The 26,133-nt window shown below is 41.9% G+C and overlaps 1 protein-coding gene across 3 annotated transcripts in view; it reads left to right on the forward strand.

The window, feature by feature from the left end:
• The window catches only part of Lrrc8d (leucine rich repeat containing 8 VRAC subunit D), a 93,280-nt gene that overhangs the window by 21,223 nt on the left and 45,924 nt on the right, over positions 1–26,133 (forward strand). For 2 of the 3 annotated variants that reach the window (XM_070007613.1, XM_070007612.1), the window contains exon 2: positions 212–353. The exons of the other annotated variant lie outside the window; for it this stretch is intronic. The gene's annotated coding sequence lies outside the window, so the exon portion shown is untranslated. The remainder of the gene's footprint in view (positions 1–211; positions 354–26,133) is intronic. 3 annotated transcript variants of the gene reach the window in all.

The raw sequence follows: 26,133 nt of genomic DNA on the forward strand, positions 1-26,133 counted from the left end.
GAGGGGCGGAGCCGTCAGCAGCCCCCGGGCGGTCCGGGAGGCGGTCGGGTGGGTGCCAGGGTGCTGGTTCCCTGGAAGCGATCCCATCCTGTCCGGGTGGTGCAAGTTCGGAGCCTGGGTCCCGCCCGGCGGGGCCTCAGGGCTGCTCCGCGCCCCTCCCGCCATGGTTGGCCAACCCGGGCTGGTCGCCCCTCTCCCCGTGTTCCAACAGGAAGTGCACGGCCGCCCGCCCCGCGCCGGTCCCGGGATGGAGGAGTGAAGTCGCCGCGGTTCCAGCCTTGGAGCGGAGCCGCCCGTCGCCGACGCCACCGACTGTCCCAGCGCCTGAGGACGCGGGTAGCCGCCTGGCCCAGGTGCGCGGGGCGGGGGCGGGGGGCGGTGGATGGGGGACCCCCCTGGGCCGGGCCGGGCAGGAGCCCCAGGCCTTCTCTCCCTCCCTGGCGATCCGCAGTGCCGTCTCCAGGCCCGGCCACTGTCCCCCACGCGCTGCTGCCCGGTGTGCGACTGGCCCGGGCTCTGGGGCTCTGCTGGTCCCCAACTGTCCTCCTCCCCATCTGCTTCCTTCGCTCCCCTTGCTCCTCTCCCTCCCCTCCTCCTGCCCTGCCTGGACCTCTTTGTTCCTCATTCTCAGGGCTCAGTTGTGGGGGGTGCAGCGTGGGGTATGGTTGAGATTGGTGTGAGGGCGCTGCGCAGGGTAGGTGAAGTGGATGGGGTGCAGCCGAGCTCTGGGGGGGGGGCTCGCCTGGCTCTTCTATCACCAAGGAGGGGTGCAGATACCCTCAGTAAAGGTGGGGACCGCAGGTGCCCGGCTCTGCGTGCTGGGGTGTTTGGTCTGGGGTGCTTGCAGAGCAGGACCCTGGCCTGTCCGTGTGTGAAGTTATCTGTCACTAAAGGGACATGGAGAGTGGCTTTTCTCAACTTCAGCAGATGGATGGATGGTAACTTTGTATCCAGGTCTTGCACCATCTCGAATGCTAGAAGAACAAAATGATAGGAAGTGTGGCTGATGCTAGAGACCTTTTTTTTTTTTTTTTTTTTTGCTTCTTCCCGTCCCTGGCTGCTCTGCTGTCTGCACACTAAGTCATATTGACTTCTCCCCAAATAAAGGCCTGGCCTTTGTTTATCTACCTGGTGAAAGGCTGGTTTGGGGGGAGAGGGAAGGAAGTAGAATACACACACACACACACACACACACACACACACACACACACACACACACACACACACACACACACACACACACACACACACACACACACACACACACACACACACACACACACACACACACACACACACACACACACACACACACACACACACACACACACACACTCTCTCTCTCTCTCTCTCTCTCTCTCTCTCTCTCTCTCTCTCGGGCAGTATGCATTTCCTTACTTCTCTGTAGAATACACATACTCTCTCTCTCTCTCTCTCTCTCTCTCTCTCTCTCTCTTTTGGGCAGTATGCATTTCCTTACTTCTCTCTCTCTCTGGAGCAAGCAGGGTGAGGGAGTGAGCAGAGAGGAAGGGTCTTTTTTCTGTACCTACTCCTGTCCTTTACCTGCTTGGGCAGCTGTGATTTGTCTTATAATGAGGTGTACTTACTACTTGATTCATTTTGCTTTGAAAGGAAAATCTTTCCTACTCTGGAAAGCTGATAAATTCCTTCTTTTTGGAGTGAACTCTATGGAGGCAATTGGAGTGATAAGATCCCATTGTTCTGCTTTAGAACTTTAATCTCTTAAAAATGTAGGGGCTTTGAGCTTTGTGATAATATTGGTAATTGGTGTAATTATATTAGCAAAAAGTAGCCCAAGTGTTCTGAACAATTCATCTTATCCTTCCTTAGATAGGTTGATGGGGATTTAAGTTGGAATTTAATTGAGATGTCTGATTCTCTTGCCAAATACATCACAAGAATGGAACCCAGTCATCAAAGATGTGCTTTCTTATTTGAAATCTCCTTACTCTTTCCCTCTTCCCTCCTTTTGCTTCCTCTTCCCTCCATCCCTCTTTCCCTCCTTTAATCCCTCCCTCTCTCCTTTATGCTAGGCAAGTACTCTACACTAACTTCTACCTTCAGCCCCCAGGAGAGATTCTTATAAGACTACTACAGCCATAGTATCTTGTGTCTATTTTTATGTGCTCTATACATCTTGTCCTGGTTTATTAATTTGCTTTAGGACTTTCTTCAGCATTTGTCACTCCGACCTAAGGTCTAGTACAGTAGTTTTTGTGACACTCCAAACCTGTCCCCTGTTTGAGAACGGGGATAATAATGCTGGCCTCTCGATTGTCATTTTGCATTTATAGAGCACATTTCCTGCATCTTGTTTTTGTTGGTTGGTCGTGGGGCTTGAACTCTGGGCCTGAGTGCTGTCCCTCAGCTCTTCAGCTCAAGGATAGGGCCACAGTGCCACTTACCATTTTCTGAGTGGTTTATTGGAGATAAGATTATCACTGGCTTTCCTGCCCTGGCTGGCTTTTAACTAAGAATCTTAGATCTCAGGCTACTGAGAGCTAGGATTATGGGCGTGAGCCACTTGTGCCAGGCTTGTTTTTGTTTAGTAAGTCTGGAAATGGGATTCTTGTACTTCAGTTTGTGAAGACAGATAACTAAGGCTGGTCCAATGTGACTTGCGAAAGGCCAAATTAATAAATGGAGATGCTGGCCCTTATACATGGGTCTGTCCTTTCATGGTCTTCTGTTTCTCTGTCATCTGGGAAGTAGCTGCCTAAGGAAAAGAGCAGTGCCCATTTGAGTGGGCCTTTGCCATTCTGAAAGAGAGCTTGCCAGCAGGCTCGAATGCCCCCTGGTAAGTGTTTGCCCATGTCTCTCCAGGAAGACTTGGCCTGGAGCTCAGAGTTTATTTTTTTTTATTGTGTATGTATGTGTGTGTGTGTGTGTGTGTATGTGTTTGGAATTCACTCTTTTGTGTATAACTAGACTTGGTTGTGTTTGCATGAACATGACTTACTGTCTACCAGGATTCTAATAGCATGTTTTAAATTACAGGTATCTTCCATCATGGCTTAGTGAGAGTGTCTCTTTTCAAGGAAGATACTTTAACTTTTTTTAAAAAAAATATTATTTATTTTTTGCTTATATGGTACTGAAGGAATGGAACCCAGGGCCTCATGCATGCTAGGCAAGTAATCTACCACTAAGCCACATTCCCAGACCATACTTTAATAACTTTTTAATATAACAATAAACTCCCCTCTGGTTTATTCTTAGGAAGTTCATGTCCCAGGAACTAAGTTATCTTCTTGTATATGTATCTCTCTATTACTCCCTCCTCCCATTTCTGTGAGTTATTTTCCTTTCCCTCCCAGATGAGGATAACCAATTACAGAAAAGCGTGGACAGTCATATATAATTTTATGATACATATCTTTGAAATATCCCTTGCATGGCAGTTTCTGTTTTCTTATCTTTTTGCAATGCTTAAAATTGAGGCTCTCTTTAGGGATTTAATGTTGCATTCTGAAGAATATAAATTAAAATTTGGGATACAATTTCACTGGGGAATGCTAGGATGCTTATTTTCTGTCCAATAACCAGCATGTCATTAATGGTCTATGAATATGCTCCTGTATAATTCTGTGTCAGAATGTCATGGGGAAGAGAAGAGAAGAAAGGAGGGAAAGAGAAAATATGGTGTTTTTTTTTTTTTAATAAAAGAGGAACGAAATGATACGTGTATTTTTCCTTGTACCCAACACACTGCCATTTCTGTCTGTGCTGTGTGTTACAGTGCTTCTTACATAGCCATTGTTTCTTCCAGTGAAGAGCAAAAGGGTAAACTAGCTTTGATGTGAAATGCCAAGGAGAAGTTAATGGCCAAGAGAGGTCTAGGAGTGGAGATAAATGTGTGATAAATTTTTCATCTTTTTTTCAAAACCATCTTTTCTTCATGTATATGATAAAATAAAACTGATCTTCTCTATCAGAAAAGCAGTGGTTCTTAACTCACCAGTGGGGAAGCTTTTATTTAAGGCTAAAATATATCAAATATCTTTACTCATTTACAGTCATTTTATCTCTGTTGATTCCACACATTTTGTGGCAAAGGTACTTAATGTCACTTAGCTAGATGAATTATGTATATGATGTGTGTGTGTGCACGCCCGCATGTGTGTATGTGTGTGTATACATGTCTGCATGCTGGTACTGGGGCTTGAACTCGAGGCGTGGGTGCTGTCTCCTAGCTTTTTCACTCAAGGCTGTTGTTCTGCCACTTAAGTCGCAGCTCTCCTTCTGGCTTTTTGGTGGTTAATTAGCCATAAGAGTTTCTTTGACTTCCCTGTCTAGGCTGACTTTGAACCACAATCCTCAGACCTCAGCCTCCAAAGTAGCTAGGATTACAGGCATGAGCCATTGATGCTTGCCTTAGCCTTTTATATATTTTGTAAAGTAGTCGGGCAGGGGTTCTGTATACAAATCTCTCCTTGTTCCTCCAAAGTCTACAGGTTGTAAATAGAGGCTAACATAAAACAGACAGAATAGAATGTTTCTCCATCAGGTTATAAAGATTTTCCAATGGAGCTGGTCATGCTTGCAACATGCCTGTAACTCCCTTTATCCAGAGACAGAGGATCAAGAGTTCAAGTCCAGCCTAGGTTTCCTAGTAAGTTCCAGCCCAACTTGAAGATCTTGTTTCAAATAACATAACATATTCACAGGAGGAATTTTTTTCTTCTTTGTTTTATATTAAATTGATGTGCCAGAGTCCTGACTTTGGATCTCATCGTGTTCCCTGCCTGTTTTTCATGGTAGATTCTGAGGTCTTTACAGTTACTCAGTCATGGATAACAGGATTTCTTCTAAGAGTATCTCTCCTACAGTGCTTCTTCCCTTGCTTGTGTTTGCCAGGATTGTGACCGCAATTACAGACTCACACTGTCATAGCCACTGCTGCCACCACCAGAAAGCTAAAAGAGCTTTCTTCTTCTTCCACTTTGCAGTCTGTGGCGAGTGTGTGGAAGTGTGTTCTCAGTGGGAAAAGGCAAGGTGGAAGCTCATGTTCAGTGAGTCTTCCTGGTCATTGCGACGGCGCAGTGTGTTCTGCTTAGGATGGGCTAAGCTGGGCACTGCAACCTTCTTTCACCAAGTTCCAAAAATCACTTTGTGTTTATCTATAACATCTCAGATTTCCTAGGCACTTACATGGATCTTCTGAGACTCTCTTTGTATTGTTCAGAGTAGGTGATGATCCTGTTTTATCTATAAAACAACAACAACAAAAAAGAAAGTAAGCAGAGATTTAACTGAGGACTAAGTCAGAGAGCCGAGGTCCAGACTTAGATCTAGCTATGTGCGAACCTCAACCTTGAGTCATTTTCCTCCCTGTTTCTCTTGCTTTTCCCTGTCAATGTAACTGAAAAGAAGTATGCTTTATCCAGGTCCTGTGGCTCACCCCTATAATCCTGGCTACTCAGGAGACCGAGATCTGAGGATCTTGGTTCAAAGCCATCCCAGACAAACAAATCTGAGAAGCTCCTATCTAGTTAACCACCAAAATGCTGCAAGTGGAAATGTGGCTCAGGTCGTAGAGTGCCTATCTTGAGGGGAAAAGCTAGGGAAGAGTTCAAGGCCCAGAATTTAAGCCCCAGTACCAGCTCCTCTGTCCACACTTCCCTCCCCCCAAAAAGCCCCCCACAAAACTGATCATAATGTGTGTAGTCTTTTCTACCTTTTCAGCAAAGGGTAAGTTAAACGCATGTGGATATTAGGGGAAAGGAACATGAAAAAATCAAGTTGTTGTGTAAATAGTTCTGCCTTTCATGTAATATACATGTGTTTACTTTTTGATAAGGCACCTGGGGGTATGGAATTTATTGGTTTTCATGAGAGTTTCTTGTGATAGTTGCATATGGCAATATTGCTGGATGTCAGTATACATCAAGTATGTTGTACAGGTTGATCATGAGGTTTTTTATCTTCACCAATACTGCTTAATGACTTCTTTTTTATGAACAAATTTCCTGGCTGCTGCCCACTGGACAGATGTTAATGGAACCTCATAATTTAATTTTGCCTTTCTCTGATTACTGTTGAGGTTCAGAACTCTTCATTTATGTAATTTCCCTTTTCCCATGAATTGTCTCTTTGGACCTTTAGTCTACTGTTTTCTGTTGGTTCTCAATTCTTACCCTTTTTCCTGTAAGAAGTTCCTTGGAGGAATTCTTATGGAGTTCCTTGTATATTCTGTAAATTAGCCTTTTGTTGTTTTTAGTTACTGTGAATATTTTGCAGTGTCTTTCAATTGCAACAGCAGAAATTTTTAAAGTTGTTGAACACATCACCTTTTGCCATTACAGTTTATGCATTTGAGTCCTTTAAGAAATCTTTGCCTGTTACTAGACTTACTTTCTATTTAATAAGATTTCTAGGATTACTTGTATCACTTGGATTTTTAATTTGAGATATTCAGATTTCCAATAATGGTAGTAATTCTAGCACTTGGGAAGCTGAGGCAGGAGGATTGAAAGTGTGTATACCTCTTTATACCTACAAATATATTGACTAGAAATATATTGACTTTTCTGGAAACATTTTGTAATTACCATATTTGACAACAATTTACTTTTATTTATTTATTTATTTATTTATTTATTTATTTTGGGTCCGGTCGTGGGGCCTAAACTCTGGGCCTGGGCGCTGTCCCTCAGCTCTTCAGCTCAAGGCTAACGCTCTACCACTTGCCACAGTGCCACTTCCGGCTTTTTTCTTTATGTGGTGCTGAGGAATCGAACCCAGGGCCTCATGCATGCAAGGCAAGTGCTCTGCCACTGAGCCACCTTCCCAGCCCACAATTTACTTTTATTAACCTAGTATTTCTTTTTCTTTTCAGTACTGGGGCTTGAACTAGGCTCTAATCTTAAGCTTTTTTATTCAAGGCTGACACTCTACCACTTGAGCCACACCTCCATTTCTGACTTTCTGTGATTAATTGGACAGTAAAAAACTCAGGGACTTTACTGCTAGGGCTGGCTTGGAAACCCTTATCCTCAGATCTCAACCTCTTGAGTTGCTAAGAGTACAGGCATGAGCCACCAATGCCTGGCTTACATTCAGACCTCTCTGTAGGGGAGTGATCTTACTTCAAAGGCTCTTCTTTCATCTTCGATGCTCTATATGTGTTTATGTACTTATGATGTGCAATCCTGGTCTGGTTTATGAGGTGTAAGGGTGGAATACACAGGTGCATACTCTTGAACATCTGTTAATTCTTGATGTCTGTTATTGGGGGAAACATCATTAGTTTCAGCTTCATTTGTTTCAGATCTGCTTTAGTCTGGTCTGCTTTTAGTTCTTGGAATTTCATTCCTCCTTCAGACACCACTTGTTTTCATGAAGTGTGCACATATTTAGTGCCTGTGCAAAGTGCAGTATTTATTACAGGACTTTTTATTATAAATTGAGATGACCATGGGAAATGAACTATGGCCCCACAATAGGTATTGCATGATAAGATATGAATATAAGCTGAAGATGCTACCCCGTCTAGATGAAAGATGATAGGCTATAACTTTATTTTTCTTTTGAGTCAATCTTTTTTTTTTCTTTCCCTTTGTGTTGGTACTGGGGCTTGAACTCAGGGCCTGGGATCTCCCTTAGCGTTTTTGCTCGAGGCTTCAGCTTTAACACTTGAGCCACAGCTTCATTTCTGGCTTTTGGGTGGGCAATTGGAGATAAGAGTTTCACAGACTTTCCTGTTCAGGCCGGCTTCGAACCATGATCCTCAGGTCTCAGCCTCCTGAATAGCTAAGATTACAGGCGTGAGCCACTAGTGACTTAGTGTTAGTCTTAAGATGCCTTGTAGATATAAGAAGAGACAATTGTAAGTCTTCAGTTAACTGGAGATCTACTAAGCTTGCCCTAAGCCTGTTGAAATTATAATAGAATGTTCTGAAGTCCAAAACTTGCATAGACATGAAAATCTCTATAAGCTTAGGATTCTTTTTCTTACGTGCTTTAAACAGGGTTTATTAGGTATTTATCTGGGTTTGATTGTAACAGTCCCAGCTAGTGACCTGACAACTTACATACTTCCTGGAGGCCCTTGTGGGTGTGATGTTTTCTGTTTCTCATTCAGAGTCCTGTAGGCTCCCCTCCCCAGCTGCCAGGTTCACCTGTGCTGATGGACTTTTCTGGCTCAGTTATCCTAGTAGAATTGATGGCCACGCTGCCTGGTCCATTCTGTAGACGTTTGCCGAGCTCCAGCTATGAGTTTGTGTTCCCTTCTGTCCTTTACCCTGCCGGCACCAGTCGTGTCATGTTACAGTGCACCGAGCCATTCACTGCCACTTGGAAGTTAGAGCACTGTGTAGAGCTCCATTGGGATAAATAATAGAGAGTAGGGCACAAAGGCAAGAATAATTTGTTCTTTGTGAGGGAAGAATTCCTGAAGGAGGTGATTTTTATGCCGGATGATGAAGGGGTGAGGTTATTTACCAGGGTGGGCAGGAAAATGCATTTTAAGGGCTGGGAATGTGCTTAGTGGTAAGAGTGCTTGCCTAGTGTGTGTGAAGCCCTGGGTTCGATTCCTCAGTACCACATACACAGAAAAAGGAGTGGCGCTGTGGCTCAAGTGGTAGAGCGCTCCCCTTGAGCAAAAGAAGCTCGGAGACAGTGTCCAGGCCCTGAGTTCAAGCCCCAGGACTGGCAAAGAAAAAAGAGAGGAAAAAAAAAAGGAGGAAAACATATTCTAGATGGGCGATGCAGTACAGGTGTGGGGCAGAGGAAAGGAGGAGCGTGCCACTTCTGCGTCACCTGAGGAAAGGAACATGCCACTTCTGCGGCTGGACTCCACCCTGACTGCACTGTGGCATCATCGCAGGCAAAACAATGCCTCCAGTCTTTGTCTTTCGCTATGTGGAAAGAAGCCCAGGTTCTACTATAATCCAGGCAGAGATATGGATGACCTGAGCTAAAGTAATGATAGTGAGAGAACGGATTAGAGGAACATTTAGGAGAACCTAGAGTTCTTCAGATGAGGGAGAGAGTGGGAGGGCTTGGAAGAGGGAAGAGAAGGATGGCTGGAATTTTCTAGTTGGAAAATCACTGTCTGAAGATGTCTTTAGTAAGGCTGGAAAACAAAAGAGGAACAAATTGGGTGAGAGAATAATGATTTCAGCATGCAGTGAACCTGAGGTGTCGTGAGGGTATTAAGAACTGTGGGCCCAGCAGAGAATGCAGGGTATGTGCTGGGGAGTGACTAGAACCCATGAGTATAGCTAGGAATGTAGTTGAGATCCTAACAGACATGCCCAAATAATCAGAGCCTGAGCACCTGAAGAGGAGCTCAGGAGAGTCAAAATCTGGAAACAAAAAAGATTTTGTACATATCCATACCCATCTATGCACACAGATATGTGTGTGTTGTATAATATGTGTATATAGATATAGATGTGTATATATATATATATATATATATATATATATATATATATATACACACACACACACATTTATTTTGTTTCCATATATTATGTCATAAAATCCTTATATCAATCCTCCCTGAAAAGCTCAGGTAAGAAACTTGCCAGCTAGTAGACAGGGAACCATTGTGTCGGGGCAGAGGACAGGAGGGCACTTTAGGATGAAGCGAAAGGGAAAGTCTCTGGCTTTAGCAATCAGGCATTCGCGTGGCGGGTCAGATGAGTGGAAACTGTAAAGCTGGGTTGTCTCTGGTAAGGAAAGTAGGAGAAAGGTGTATACATGTTTGTGAAGGATTATTTTTGTGTGCTGAGAGTAGTGGACAGGAAATGATGAAAAGCGGAAGAACTACTGGAGAGGTTCCAGAAGAGATAAGAGGGCCAAACACGCGCAAAGGAGCTGTCTTAGACTCTTAGAAGGGACTCAGGACATTCATTCTATTGGGACAAAGAGAAGAAAAAGGTAGACATGACTTGTAGATCAATAAGCAGGGGAGGGGACAGATGGGGATGATGTTCATTCCCATCGGCTGGGATATTCCCAGTAAGGGAGAAGACGAAACCTGCTGCCAGTGAGGGGCCTTGAGGAAGGAGCCAGACATTCAGAACAGCTTTCCTAGGAAAGGGGCCTCCTGACTCAGGCTGAGCAAGAGCGGTACATTGTCGAGGGGGTGGGGGTGCGGGTTAGGCAGTGATGGTGGATTTTTGTTTTTATCTTGGTGGATAGATCTTGTGCAGAGTGTGGATAATCTTTGAAGGTACAACACAGGGGCCTTGCCTAAAATGTTTACATAATGACTGAAGGAAGCTTAAGGGTCTAGGGAGGGGAAGAAAAGGAAGACAGAAGGAACAGTCGGTTGATTAGTAGGGAACTTGAGTTTGGTTTTAGATATCTCTGAAGGCCTTTCAAGGCTTTCCTCATCTTCCTCTATCAGTTGGAAGCTAAGTTGTATGTCCTTTCGAGAAGTTCTGAGGACTGGTGCACCATTAGACAAACATATGCGTTCAGGATAATAACATGAGCTGTTTCTCTTCTGTGGGGTCTTCTGAGAGTGGCTCTTGGGCCGCCTCCTTTGGGGAGTTGAAAAAAGACCAAGACAGTCGTCAGATCCCTGTGCTCACATGTCTGCTTTCTGACTGCAGGGCAAGGGAGGGAGGTCACAAGTTGGCACAGGGTATAGATGGGAACAGGAGCTGTGAAGAGAGTTGCACAGGAGTAGCCTGGGGAACTCTGCCCTGCCCTGTATCCCTTCTGCCGTGGATGCAGTTCCCTGGTGAATCACTGTTTGTGGATAACCTGGTCATATCATAAGGGAAGGGATGGCTAGTACACATCTCTGTTGTTCCTTTCTGTAGTTTCTTTTCTTCTCTATCTCTTTGTGTTGGTACTGGTACTGGGCCTTGAACTCAGGGCTTCATGCTCTTGCTTGACTTTTTTATTCAAGGTTAGTGCTCTGCCACTTAAGCTACACCACCACTTCTGGCTTTTTGCTGGTTAATTGGGAAAAAGAGCCTCAGGGACTTTTCTGCCCAGGCAGGTTTTGAACTGTGATCCTCAGATCTCAGCCTCCTAAGTTGCTAGAATTACAGGTGTGAGCCACCAGCATCTGACTACATTTTCTTTTCACTGGGCTGCCCTTTAGTTAAAAATATGGCATCCCAGAAGAGAAATGTCTGGAGAAGTGACGTATGACACTCCCTTACCTTTCTTCATCATCGCCTTTACTGGACCTTGACTTTCTTAATCCATAAAAAAGTCAGATTTGGAAGAATTTTAACCCTTTTTAGTTGGTGTGGCTGACATTAAAAGGTGAATCCAGCCAGGTAAGTGGCTCCAGAGATTATTATAATAATTTAACAAGCCTAAGTAGGTGATAGGACACTCATTTTAAAATTAAGCCTAATCTTTCTCTAGGCTCTTAGAGATTTGAGAGAAACTTGAGCATTTCCTCTTATTCCATTATGCCATTACACAATTTAGTGCTTAGAAAATTGTTTACATGAAGAAAGAAAGAGTATGTTAGAATTAGAGTTTTTATAAAACTCTGTACAGAATTCATCCTTTTAGCTTGATCCTGAGGCTGTCCTCTCCCTCTTCCCTGCTTCTGTAGTTTCTTTCTGAAAAATCTTAAATTCTCCCCATAATTAAATATTCTTCGAAGTGAAACCTTGTTTAACATTAAAACCACTTAAATTTGAAGTTAAGACATAGTCTATAAATGTACCCTCATTTCCTGAGAAGCAACAGGAAGGATTTGCTTTTCCAAAATAAACATAAGGAGCTTGATTATGAACTCAGAACAGTAGAGATGAAAGATTCCAAGCCTTATTCTACAATGGGAAATTGTCCAGTCATTTTTTAACATCAGAAAATCAAGTATAATTTTAGGATTTTAAAAAGTATGTGTATATATACAATATATGTAAAAAGTGTACATACATATATATAATTTCCAAGATGTATTGGTTACTTATAGACATACAAAAATGGAAAAAAAATATCTTTCTCAGGCATTAAGTTTAGGAAGAATAGAGGAAGACTCTTTGACTTTCTGCCCCTTAGGTAGTGTTTAAACTTTGATTTCAAGCCCTCTAGATCAAGAAATTGCTTCAGAGCTGTTCCAGTAGGAAAAGTTTAGTAGCTCAAGCACTGCATTTAAAATGAAATCTGCTATAGTAATTGCACGTTGTTAGGTAGGAAGTACATTGACTAATACTTATCTATTCCAAAGCAAGTTTTGAAGAAAAAAGGTTAATTTAATTAATAATGGCTGGCAGATTCATATTTCTGGGATATAGACAAGATGAATATCATGCAGTCAGTATTCATCTATCACTAATTTGTGTTTAATAATATGAGTAAAATTGATCACAGTTTTGAAATATGATGGACAATAATACTGGAACAACTCTGTATTCAATGGCAATGCTGGAGAATTTTTCAATAGACTGCATATGATTTTGCCTGAATTTGCCGTTCAAGTAAAAAGTGAAGGGATAGAGGATATATAGCTCAGTGGTATGGATGAGTCCTTGGATTCAATCTGTAAACCATATGATCTAAGCCCTTATTTTAAAGTAGGTCTCTTGTAGATATAGGTTTGAGTCTTTTTATTATCCACTGTTGTAGTCTATTCCTTATAATTTGTGTAGTTAGATCATTTACATTTAATGTGATTATAGATAGAAAATTGAATTAATGTCTATCTTGTTTGCATTTGCTTTCTATTTGTTGCATTTGTTTCTGTTTTCCTCCTGTATTCTGTCTCCTATGGTTTTATCCTGATTTTTTTTTTCATTACTGGGATTGAACTCCAGTTGTAGGCAAGCATTCTAACACAGGAGCCACATGCTCAGCCCTTCTTCCTGTGGTTTTATGTAATTCCATTTTATCTTTTATTACATCAGTTATACTTTTTAAAAGCGTATAGTTGTTGCCCTTAGAGTTTACAACTGATAATCAGTTCTTAAAAGGAAATACAATTACGTATGTGTGTATATGTGTAGAAAAGAACTTGGAAGGCTGTACACTAAAGCATTCAGAGTAATAAAATTGAGAGTGATAGTTAGCTTGACTGGAGTACATTATATGCATGTATGGAAATGTCATCATAAACACTCTTCCCCTTGTACAGCTAATGTACGCTAGTAAAAAAAAATCTTAATTTAAAAAAGGAGTAGAAGCGGGCTGGGAAGTTGGCTCAGTGGTAGAGCGCTTGCCTTGCATGCCTGAGGCCCTGGGTTCAATTCCTCAGCACCACATAAGCAAAAAGAAAAAAGCCGGAAGTGGTGCTGTAGCTCAAGTGGTAGAGCGCTAGCCTTGAGCTGAAGAGCTGAGGGACAGCGCCCAGGCCCAGAGTTCAGGCCCCACGACCGGACCAAAAAAAAGGAGTAGAAGCCATAATCCTAGCCACACAGGAGGCTGAGATCTGAGGATCAAGGTTCAAAGCCAGCCCAGGCAGGAAAGTCCGTGAGACTCATCTCCAATAAACCACAAGAAAACTGGAAGTGGCTCTGTGGCTCAAGTGGTAGAGTGCTAGCCGTGAGCTAAAGAGCTGAGGGACAGTGCCCAGGCCCAGAGTTCAAGCCCCATGACTGACAAAGAACAAAAACAAAAAAAACAAAAAAAACAAAAAAACAAAGGAGTAGAAATTTTACATTTTACATTATTTTTACTCTTTTAAAATAACTTTCTGGGACTGGGAATATGGCTTAGTAGTAGTGCTTGCCTAGGATGGGTTCAAAGCCCTGGGTTTGAATCCTCAGTCCCATATAAACAGAAAAAGCCCAAAGTGGGGCTGTGGCTCAAGTGGTTGAGTGTTAACCTTGAGCAAAAAGAAGCTCAGGGACAGTGTGCAGGCCCTGAGTAATAGGGGGTTGAACTCAGAGCTTGAACACTGATGTTCTTACCACCTGAGCCATACCCCAATTTTAATTTTATAATCAGAAAAGATAAAGCTCTTTAAAGTGAAAATAAAACTTCTCTCATTGCTCTAAACTTTTTGCCCTGTCCCTAGTTTGGGGTGCGCACATACCTGCACCACCTGCACTCTATTGACAGGAATAAGACAAGGTTGGATGCTTTTTACCTGCACTGGAAAGATTGTCACCCCTGCCCTATTCCTTCTCAGGCTACACAGTGAGCATGAACACTAAGAATGACTTTGGAATCAGTCCACTTTGTAGTTTTCCATTAAAAAAAAAAGGTTTAACATAAAGTTCATTGGCCCTTTCTCTTCCTATGTATTTGAAGGTTTCTTTTAACCAGAACTTCTTTATATCTTTGTCTTGTCTTTCAAAACCAATAAGCTGAAGAAAAGCACTTAACTAACGTATAGCTTTTCACAGAGAATGTGTGACAATTTTTGAGTTTGTTGGAGAGATGTGAAGGGTGGGCCCTGTTGGAAAAGACAAGGATGATTCAGATGATCTTAAAATACTATTGGATGTTTACTGCTCGTAGTAAACAGAAGACTACTCAGTAACTATGGGAGACAGGGGAGGGAATTTCACTTCTGTTTCTGGGTACAGGGGGCAAGTGGGACGACATGGAAAAGGAGGGCACTGTTAGAGGGGCAGTGGTGGAGATTTGGGGACTGTAACTGTCCTAGCCTGCTTCCTTTGGTCTGTCTTTGACAGGCTGCCCTTGGTCTCTTCCCTGTGTCTTTAACTTGCAGAACTTTGCAGTGTCACATTCTGTCTGCCATATTGCTCCTCAGATACAGCTGTGGTGAACACCAGAAATGGTTTGGGGGCCAAGGACTGTAAATGGAGGAAGGAGGTAATCACCTCATTATTTTCAGTACAGGCAAAGAGGATTATCTGCATCTCCCCCAACCAAAGAACCCAGAGTATAACAGGTGATCTTTGCTTTTATAAATATAAACCATAATGCTTTAATAACTACTCTTAGGAAAGATCAGAAAAGCACTAATTTCAACTTGCCTTTTCATCCATTTGTGACACGAGGACTGGGCTGTGTGTCTACTTACTCATTTGCTCTTTGAAATGAGAAAGAGAATTTGTGCTCCCTCTTGCCACAAATAAATGCCCAGTATGAAATCTAGATATTAGAGAAATGCATTATAAAAAGTGAACTGAAAATTCTAAAATTACTCTGAAAAACAAAAATTACTTTGGCTGTGCCTTAAAGAATAGTGAGCAGCAAAGTGATGTCTACAATGGTTAAATGAATGTCCATTTAATCATTATTCAATGCCATATATAAAATGAGATAATTTAGATATTTGCATGTATAAATTTCTTTGCCTTTTTTACTGTATGTGCATGCACACACATGTACACTGGTACTGGGAATTGAACTCAGGGCCTCTCACTCCTGTTTGGCTTTTTTACTCAAGGCTTTACCACTTGAGCATACATGCACTTCCATCTTTTTTCAGGTTCTTTGGCGATGAGAGTCTCATGGACTTTTCTGCCTAAGCTGATTTTGAACTGTGATCCTCATATATCAGCCTCCTGAGCAGCTATGATTATAGGCATAAGCTACCAATGCCTGGCTTAGTGTTTAATGTTAGATGAGTAATTAGTGCATTTGGAGTACAGGTAGCAACAGCAAGACTCCAAACTACATTTTACAACAATTTCAAACTCCTATTGGCCAAATATTATTCTTCCCATTTTATGGTGCTCAGTAGTTTGAATGGAGGGTCAGTCACCCATTAGAATGACCTCTTGTTCCTGCCGCAGTGCTGGATCAGGAAGCCTGACAGTCTTCTCCTTAAGATAGGGGTCTGCCTTCGGCCATTTCCAGCCAAAAAAGATGTACAATGGAAGCTTCTGGAAGCCAAAAGCCTCTGCACTTGGCCCTCTCTAAGATCAATTCAAAATTTAATTCAAAATTAAAATTCTTATGCCAAGACCTAACAGAAATGTGAACATGCGTTATCCCCCATGAAATAACTAACCAAATGCAGGCTCGCCTTCATCTTCCTCCTTAGTCGCTTTACTCATCCTGGGGCTCTTACACTTCTCCTTACCATCCAGTTGGTGTTCTTTGCAGGATTTTTGTCTTGAGATTTTTCCTTAAGGTTCTTTGAGCATTCTCCATCCATCTCACTTTTTAAAAAACGTAGTCCTCAACGGCTTTGACAGGAAACCTCATTTGGTACAGACGTGGTGGTTTATTGGGGTGAAAGCAGCTAAAATTGCAGGGAGATGAATTTAGCACCGGGTGTCTGAGGACAGATTTCCTTCTGAGCTGGACAAAAGTGCACTTGACTGAAGGGTCCCTGCTGTTGTCTTTTGTTGTTGCTTTCTTTTGGTGATGCTGGGGGTGTGTCTGCTCTTGGGTCATAGTCTGCCTATTTTAGGTTGACTGTTGTAGTTAGGATGACAGGCGTATACCACTATGCTCCAACATCTTTCCATTAAGGTGAAATCTCCTGGGCTTCTCTGCTTGGGCTGGCTTGGAACCATGATCCTCCCATTCTCAGCCTCCTCCCACCTAGCTTTGGATGATAGGGGTGAACCATGTGCCCAACTATGGAATCAGAAGGGTGCACAAACTGTTCTGCCTCTACTAGTCTAGGAACTCAAATCTTCCTATTCTCAGCCTCCCAAATAATAAGGATTACATGCACAAGCCACATGTGCTCTGTATGTATGTATATATATGTGTGTGTGTGTGTGTATGTATGTATGTATGTGTGTATCTATCTTTAACTTGTAGATATCTATATCTATATCTTTAACATATATAATCTCAGGTCCAGATATGATAGGGTTAGAGAAAGCATTTCAGGTCCTTTACAGAGAACATTTAAAATAACTTTAGAAAATGGCTGTGGAGGGCTGGGAATATGGTTTAGTGGTAGAGTGCTTGCCTAGCCTGCATGAAGCCCTGTTTGGGCGATTTGTTTCTCCTGTGAGTATCACTTTTGACCTCTCACTCAGTGTCAGATAGGTTTGTGTTTCTAAGTGGCTTATGCAAGTTACCTCTAGGAGACAGGTCTGACTGGAGACATTTGTTGGGGGAGAAGGCACGCTTGCAATGTATAGCATTTCTCCCAGGTGACAGCTTATAAGGCAAAACTAGATTCCAAGCTGGGTTTTAAGAGCACTTATTGTTGCCACCCTCCATGTCCCCCGACCCCCTTACTCCTTACTGCATGTGTGGGGGGGTATAGGGTACGGGGCTGATGGTACTATTCAGACAGGTGAGCTGGCCAGCATCTGATCTGCTTCCTTGCCTTCCAGCAGATAAGGAGTTTTTTTTCTTCCCCACTATGAATTTGTGGATGAGGTATTTGAGCCCTTGTTTCTGTTTAAATTTGAGTGTGCTGTTGGCAAATCAAAATGGTCTTTTGCTTCTTTTATTACAAAATAAATCCTCACTTAATGAAAATACAAGAATAAAGGAGACAAGTAAAATCACCTTTATGGCTCCAGAGTCAGATGACAAAGAGTAGATTCAAATCTTCGCTGTGTCACTTAGGAGCTATTTGACTTAGGGCAATTTTGGAGCCTTTGCATGCTTCAGCTCCCTGTGTATAAAACAGGAGTCATGACAGTGCCTGCCTCATCTAGTTAGGCGCATTCAGTGGGCTTTTATTTGTGAAACATTTAGAACTTCACGTGGTGAGTATAAGGCAAGTATTGATTAAGACAAATGACCACCCTTGTAAATCGTCTTCTGGTCTATGGCCTTTGGAGAACAGTAGAGGCAGAAGCAGATGCTAGAGTAGATTGGGGTGGTGAGGGGTGCTGGGCTGCGTAGACACAGAGGTTCAAAACCTCTGTCCTGCTTGCTTCTTTAAGTCAATCTAATAGCTTGGGATATTAGTAAAGTTTTTTGTCTCTCATTTCCCCTTTTTCTACCCCTTGCATTTAGGTAGCCCTTAGGTTTTAAATTCTATTTGTTTGAGATTTTTTTCTGTTACAGACAAGGCCAGACATGATTCCTTTCATGTGTTGTTTTCTGTGGCCTGCGTTAGTTTAGCTCTTCTTTTGTTGCATTGTGCTTTGGTGTGAAGAAGATGCCTTGTTTATAAAGAAAGCTTTCCTGTCTTTCATGTGTAATGCATTCCTAAACTAAATCCAATGGCTCTGACCCTTTGAGATTTTAAAATTGCTTTGTTCCGGTTTTTTAAAACATTTCTGGAATATTAAACATGTTCTTGAAGGGTGGGTCATGGGAAAAATTTCCCAGGGTTGTTTGTTCTTAGAAAATGATGGATTTGGGGGAGGTTCTGTGCAGGGTTCAAGTCTGCCAGGTGCATTGTACACCTAAAACTTGAGTTATCTGTGTGTGTGGTAGTTAAATTCCTCTTAAATGTAAATGCCTACTACTCTTACAGCTGTTGCGTTGTCCCATCCAAGAAAGGTCTTAAGGAGTGCTTGCATGGCTTGCATCGGCGCACCATGTCAGTACTGAGGATCAAAGATTTGTCTGTTCTCTGTTTTTTTGTCTTTGAACCAAGACTTTCCAGAAAGAACAGAGACTTGTTTTGAATGCTGCCGCCTCTGGGTGTGAGGAATTAGGCAAGTCAGTAGTATTTTTGTGTTTTTCTGTATTCAAACATTATTCATAATCGATGCAGAGGTATAAAATGGTAAGAAAAACAAAACTTTTTCATGCGCCTCGCACAAAGCAGTCTTTGAGTGCAGGTGGTCCTCAATTTGCAAGGATCTGTAATTCTTCCATCCTGTGGAAGACACTTCCCATGATAAAGAGTCTGTTCATTTAACTCCTACCTAGAATGAATAGCCTAAGCTACTCCATTGCATTTATCTGTTATCTCTGCCTCTCTTCAGTGTGCTAAACTCTACCCTGACCACCATGACATCACGGCCATCCCTGCCTCTGACCTCCAGGGCTCTCTACACCTTAAAGTTTTAGAGGTTGTGATAAAATAGACATGCAGTATGATAGCCCATGGCAGTGACGACTCCTTTTCTTCACGGTTCCTGGATAAGGAGTTTAAACAATTCCATAAGAAAACCCAAAGGCTGTGCTTAAAGAAGCCCCTGCCACTGGCTGTATTCCAGAGCCATTGCTTCTTGTTCCCTGCCTCCCTGCCCTCTGCATGCACTCTGTATGTAGCCTACACAGCCTTTTTTTTCTATGCTTCTGATCTCCTGTGCTTCGTGACTACCAGCTGCGAGCAGGGTGTGTATCTCGTGCCTGGTACCTGTTTGGTTTCTCTGCTTCACTTTTAGCCACATAACTCATTTTTGTTTCTTCCTTTTGTCTTAAATGTCCTATGCTTCAGGAAGCCTTATTTAACCTCTAACCAAGACCTCATAGTGTGCCCTGCTATTTCCACAGTACCTTACACATCTCCCACATTGCAATGTACTATATTATGTTTACTTCTTTCTCCAGTAGATTCCAAGCCCTGGGAGAGGTTAAATATGTCTGTCATGTCCCCCACTGTATTCCAGAGCCTAGCATGCAGTCGGACCTCAATGAATGAACATAATCCAAATCACTCCCGTATTATTGCTTGTAGTAGTATTTTCCAGACAGCCTGTACATGTGTTTCTTTCCTTTAAAAGGAGTTTTTGGCAACCCCCCCTTTTTAAAATTTTGTTTGTTTGCTCGTCATGGGGCTTGAACTCTGAGCCTGAGCACTGTCCCTGAGCTCTTCAGCTCAAGGCAAGCGTTCTACCACTTAAGCCACAGCGCCACTTCTGGTTTTCTGGTGGTTAATTGGAGATAAGAGTCTCATGGACTTTCCTACCTGGGCTGGCTTTGAACTGTGATCCTCAGATCTCAGCCTCCTGAGTAGCTAGGATGGACTTAATACAACTTTAGTTCATTGTACCACATATGTACAAGCATGAAATAGATGTATACTTACAACAGTTTTGCAATACGTAAGAAATAATTGAAAAAAATCACAACTAATTGCAAATAATACTTGTAAAACTTAAATGAATGTAGAATGGTGAGTTCTTTTGCCAAAATGAAATCACTTATATTGGTTTTTTTTTTTTTTAAGATATAAAGTTGTTGCCTTGGTCCCAAACAAGTGTGTAAGACTTGTCTTTTGACCTTGATAATTCTAATGAAGAGAATACTTAAATGCAAAAGCACATTATGAGCAAAAGCTCAGTTAGGACTGCTAGGCTATCAGAGAACAGCTCTGCCAGTGAGCAGTAATTGAGTTACAGTTGTTTTTTGTTGTTGTTGTTGGTGGTGGTCATGGGGTTTGAATTCAGGGCCGGGGCACTGCCCTTGAATTCTTTTGCTCAAGGCTAGCACTCTACCACTTTGAGTCACAGTGCCACTTCAGGTTTTCTGGTGGTTAATTGGAGATAAGAGTCTCACAGGCTTTCCTGTCTGGGCTAGCTGAGATCCTGAGCTCTCAGCCTCCTGAGTAGCTAGGACTACAGGTATGAGCCACCAGCACCCAGCTTGAGTTACAGTTTTAATGTTAATGACTGCTAATTTTCTTGCTAGTGATCTAGTGGTCTTGTTCATCCAAAGATAAGATTAAAACTGGGTAAGGTAATTCCAAGTACTCAGGAGGAAGTTCAAATTCCAGGCCAGCCTGGGCAATTTAGTGAGACCTTATTTCAAAATGAAAGAAATAAAGGGATGGGTGAGGTAGGGGTGACATTGTGGTATAAATCTGTAATCGTAGGTACTTGGCAAGTAGAGATAAGAAAATCTTGATTGGTAGACTTTATCTGAAAAACAAAATAAAAAGCGAAAGGACTTGAAGGTGTGTCTCCAGGAATAGAATAGGCCCTGAGTTCAATCCTAGTTCTGCAAAAAGAACAAAAAAGAAAACATGACATTTTTTTCCCAAAGAAGGCTTGCCTAGCACACTCTGATTCAATCCCTAGTAAGCCCCCCCATATATGAAAGATGAGGTTAACGTTCCAAGGTTACTGCAGTCAGCTATATGTTTTAGCTATTGCTAAGACCAGCAACAGTAATATTGTTGCCTCTCAGTTTGTATGGATGTGGGAAAGTTTTAATGTTTTTGGCGTGCAGCTAAAGTATCAGACTGTTGAAGGAAGTCAATTGATGACAAAAATGACTCATTGACATTATTTTGAAAACAACTTGACATCCCCTTTCACTAGTCTTGTCGATCTGCTCAGCCCTCTTTGAACTGGTAAAACCCTCAGTGACGTCGCTTGACCTTGGTGGGGGTGTGGCTGTGTGGCCTGTGTGTCACCACTGCCTCCCTGTCGCCTTTTGTCCATGGAAGTGAGTGCAGTGGTCACTTCTTTGCTTGCCATGTCGTAGTGCTGTGGAGTCAAGGTTTTGCTTGATGAAGATGTCTTTGACTTTATCGTCATCACGTGTGACAGCCTGGCAGCGGAACAGTCTTCAACGCAGCCCTGAGCAGCATGGTTGGTTCACGTGTCCAGTGTGTATGTCATCAGGTTGTTCTAGGTTAACAGTGAAGTGAAAAGAGAAATGGAAAGGTCACCCTGAGAAGACCCTTGATTGAATGTGTCTTCTCAATCCCAATTTCACAGGTATACATGTACCACCAGATCAATTGTTTCTGGAAGATTCTGTATTACGTGATTCGTTTGTTTCTTTTTCTTTACTCTCCCCTGGTCTCCTTGCCTAGCCCGTCAGCTTTCAAAACCCTTTCTTGGTGAGAGGGGGTGAAGCTGCTTTCTGGTGTCACTGAGGGTACTCAGTTTCTATTGAAGTTTCTCTCTGGCTGTTTCTGGTTACCTAGGTAACCCAGCAGCCCTGCTCCCACAGTAGCATGGAGTCCCGGTGGAGAAAGGCGCACAGCCAGAGCCCTGACAAGCAGCCTGGTTGTATGTCAGCTGTGTCTAACCCTTGTACTTACCATCAAAAGGAAACATTGGTGCTGATGTAGACTCCAGAGCTGAAGGTGAACAGGACATCAGGACTTTGGCCTAAGGACCCACCAATTCAATTTTTTGTTTTTGTTTGTTTTATGTGCTAAACATTGAACTCAGAGCCATGTGCATGCTAGGCAAATGCTCTGCCTCTGAGCTCCATTCCCAGACTGTTATTTGAACCAACTGATTGATAATTCCTATTCCACACAACTGAACCCTGTAAAAGGTACACTTCAATGGTGCTTAATACATTCACCCAGTTGTGGAACAATCACTATAGTTTTAGTACAATCACTACGGTACGCATGGGTACTGATTCCCGGTTCTCCCAGTACCGTCCTTCCCTGGCAGACATTGGTCTTGGAAAATTTATTTTGGACATTTAATATAAGTGGAGTCATACAATTTATACACCTTTTTTTAAAAGTGCAGCAGTGTTGCAGAATGTGTCAATATTTTATTTCTTACAATTGCCATATACTATTCCACTATAAGCCAGGTATTGGTGGCTCACCCTTAGAATCCTAGCTAATTAGGAGGCTGTGTTCTGAAGGTTGAGGTTCAAAGCCAGCTCAGGCAATCAAATCTGAGAGACTCCAATCTCCATTTAACCAGCAAAAATCCAGAAGTGGAAGTGTAGCTAAGTGGTAGAGCACCAGCCTTGAGTAAAGAAAAACTGATCCATAGCACAAGGCCCTAAGTTCTAGCTGCAGTTATACATACATACATACACTTAACAACATCAATAATAATAGTCATATATATATATATATATATATATATATATATATATATATATATGACATTTTAAGCATGTTTTTCAGTAGTCTTGTATAATTCGAATAGGTGGGAAACATCTTCTTATATTGCAAAACATAACGTATCATTTTTATTGATCCATTTTCACTGGTCGGTGGGCACCTTGTGAATCTCACATTTGGCCATTGTGTATAAATATTAGTGCATACGTTTTGAAGAGGGCATGGGTTTTAATTTTTCTTGAATATCTACCAAGGACTAGAATTGATAGGTCACATCTTTAATTCTGTATTTAATGTTCTCAGGAACTATGAAACTATTTTCCAAAATGGCTGTGCCGTCTTACATCCCGCTAGCAATGTATGGCTTTTGTTTGTTCACACTCTTGCCAACACACAGTATCTTTTTGGTTGTAGTTGTATTAGTGGGTGTGAAATGCTATCTCCTTGTGGCTTTTGGTCTGCTTTTATCTAATGACTAAGGATATGGAGCATCTTAAAGCTTGGTTGTACAGTAAGAAGGAAAAAAATGTTTGGAATTTCTAAAGGACATAGCTTGTAGCCTAAGTTACTACAAGAGGATTCCTCAGAACTGAAGTTCATTGTAAGGAAAACAGACTGTTGGAGTCAAGAACCTCGGTTTCCCTCCCAGTTCATGTCATGAGTATTTGATTGATTTTACAGTAGAGCTAGTTTTATTTAGGCTGGACATTGTATTCTTGGAAGATTTAAGTATGAGCTGTTCTATAGGAGACTCCCTACATTTAGCCTAAGCCTAGACTTCAACTTTAAGTAATGCAACTTCAAAGTTGATGTCTGAGATGAGGAATGTAATAATCTAGCAGTGGAATGATACATGCCAAAGTTACTTCCTGTGTTTTCATCTATGCCTGAAGGTTGCAATGTTATGTAAGCTGTTTACAATAAAATACTAGTGAAGGCAAGTTTATTTGCCCATTGCTGGGAGGTACAGATCCAAGCACTGGGGGCGATGACTGTCTGGAGGCTTTTCCAGCAGCTGTCTTAGGTTTGCAAAGTCAACTTATCTTCTCTTTATCTAGGGTTAAGTATCACAGTTCCCTGGGTAATAGAATGTAAGAAAGTTTGTTTTTTGTGCTTTGTTCAAGAATGCCAGTGGATGATTACCTGAGGTTGAATTGGTATTTGGAATCTCATTAATGATTAATTGAAAACACACAGACATACTTTCCTCATGTGTGCTTCTCCATAGTAGTCTTTTGGGGTCCAAATATTCAGGAGACACCATTTTACCACAGTATCTTTTAAATAGATTAGAATAAATATATATGTATACATATATGCATGTATATGCACATTACATTCATGGATGCATATATAAGAATGAATACACAGGAATAGCATAAGAATATAAAGAGTATTGTAGTAAGATTAGTATACTTACTCAAATTGTACATTTAAACAGAATTCAAAGGTTATGATTCTTAGAATGTATTTGTATTAATGTAGATAGAGGAGTATAATTTCTTTATGATAGTGGTAGCGTTTCTTGATTTTCAGTTAACTCTTGATTTTGACAACTGGCAGGAATATTTACAAGGTAACTGAACAATCATCTCAAAAGTTATTGGTTTCTATAAATATATACCTTATTATAAAACTTCTTAGTGACTTATATACAGTTGGAAAATGTTGTCAACCCTTAATTTCCTATCATCCATGATTTAGTACAAGTGAATAAACTGAATATCTCTAGTGTCTTTTTGTTGTTGTTGTTAGTCTTGGGGCTTGAACTCAAGTCCTGGGCGCTATCTCTGAGCTCTTTTTGTTCAAGGCTAGCTCTACCACTTTTAGCCACAGCTCCACTTCTGGTTTTTTTTTTTTTTTTTGGTGGTTAATTGGAGATAATAGTCTCAGAGACTTTCCTGCCTAAGCTTGCTTTGAACCATGATTCTCACATTTCAGCTTCCTGAGTCTCTAGGATCTCAGACTTGAGCCAGCACCTGGCCTCCATTGGAAATCTGATAAAGTACTTTTTATGCTTTTGCCATCTTCTATTTGAACATTATACATTGGCATGTCACTTTCCTGAAAATATATTCTATCTCCAATTTACATGCAAGTTCTTCTGGGACCAGAGTCACGGTTAAATGTCCATTTGTACCACTGCATGGCCCAGACCATGTTGTGCCTTCTCAGGAAGTGCTCATTGGACTGAACTGCCTTGGATACACCATGTACCAACCTTATTAACTGGAAATGGGATGTAGAATGTTCTAGCTGTTGTTAGAAATGTTAACTAATCCAGCTCAGGTTCTACCACTCAGTGCCAAGACAATAAGCTCTAAAAGTAGCCAAAGAGGGAGTAAGAGTTTGGTTAGTGAGTTGTAAATTATTTTTATTTTACTTATTTTTTGTACTGGTTCTGGGACTTGAACTTAGGGCCTGGGTACTGTCTCTGAGCTTTTGTGCTCAAGCACTCTACCACTTGAGCTATATCTCCTTCTAGCTTTTTGCTGGTTAATTAGAGGAAAGAGTCTCACAGATTTTCCTGCTAAGGCTGGCTTTGAACTGTGAACCTCAGGTCTCAGCCCCCTGAGTAGCTGGGATTACAGGCATGAGCCACTGGCACACAGCTGTTAATGCTTTCTTTATGCCTTATGGAAGTCCTTTGGTGGCAACGATCGAGACTTTGCCCAGTTTTGCCACCGGGGAAATGAGGTGTGAACCAGTCCCAGCACATGAATTGTCTCTCGTGCATTGGTTTCTCAATTCCTGATCTTCTAGAGTTTCTTTAAGGATTAAGAAAAATGTCAGAAATAGATTTAATTGCTGACAAAGTACCCATGTTTAGCTATTTGACTTTGCTGCGGGTTCTGTCTGCATACTTCCTGCAGCTGCATTCCCGTAAAGTGAAATTTGGAAAACGAACATTGCAAATCCTACAGGAGATGATTCCAAACTCTGCTATTGGGTTCTTTTTTTTTTTTAACTCAGGGCCTGGGTGCTATCGCCAGCTTCTTTGGCTCAAGGCTAGCACTGTACCACTTGAGCCATAGCACCACGTCCAGCCTTTTCTGTTTATATGGTACTGAGGAATTGAACCCAGGGCTTCATGCATGCTAGTCAAGTGCTCTATACCTATAAGCCACCTTCCCAGCCCTAGCCACTGGGTTCTTAACCAGAGAGTGAGCATAAGCCAGTGAGGTGCACCCTCCACCCTCCCGTGCTGCTGCAGGTAGAGGTAAGTGCTCAGTAAGGCACAGGCAAGCTTCATAAATGAATTCTTTTTAAAAGATTTAGTGCTTAATATTTTGTTTCAATCTCCACAAGTGTGGGAGTGCATTTGAGTAGAATTGCGTTGAACTGATGGGAATAATCGTGACCCAAACTGAATGCTGATTTTTAATAAAAACAGGAAACTTAAAAGATCTCCTTCTTCTGTCCAGACTGTGAACAGTTGTCATGTTCTCTCTCACCAAAGGCAATTTTGCCAAAATGTCCTTAGAAACTGTGTGTAGAACCTTCTGTGATTGTAGAGGAGAGCGCTCATAGAGATCCAAGGGACATGAAGATACTCATTCAACCTGTCCTCTTTGAAAAATAGCCGACCATAGCCTCTGACTCAACACCAGCCTTTCAAA

Source organism: Dipodomys merriami, unplaced genomic scaffold (assembly GCF_024711535.1).
Source record: "Dipodomys merriami isolate MVZ:Mamm:240054 unplaced genomic scaffold, mDipMer1.0.p SCAF_7, whole genome shotgun sequence".
NCBI lineage: Eukaryota > Metazoa > Chordata > Mammalia > Rodentia > Heteromyidae > Dipodomys > Dipodomys merriami.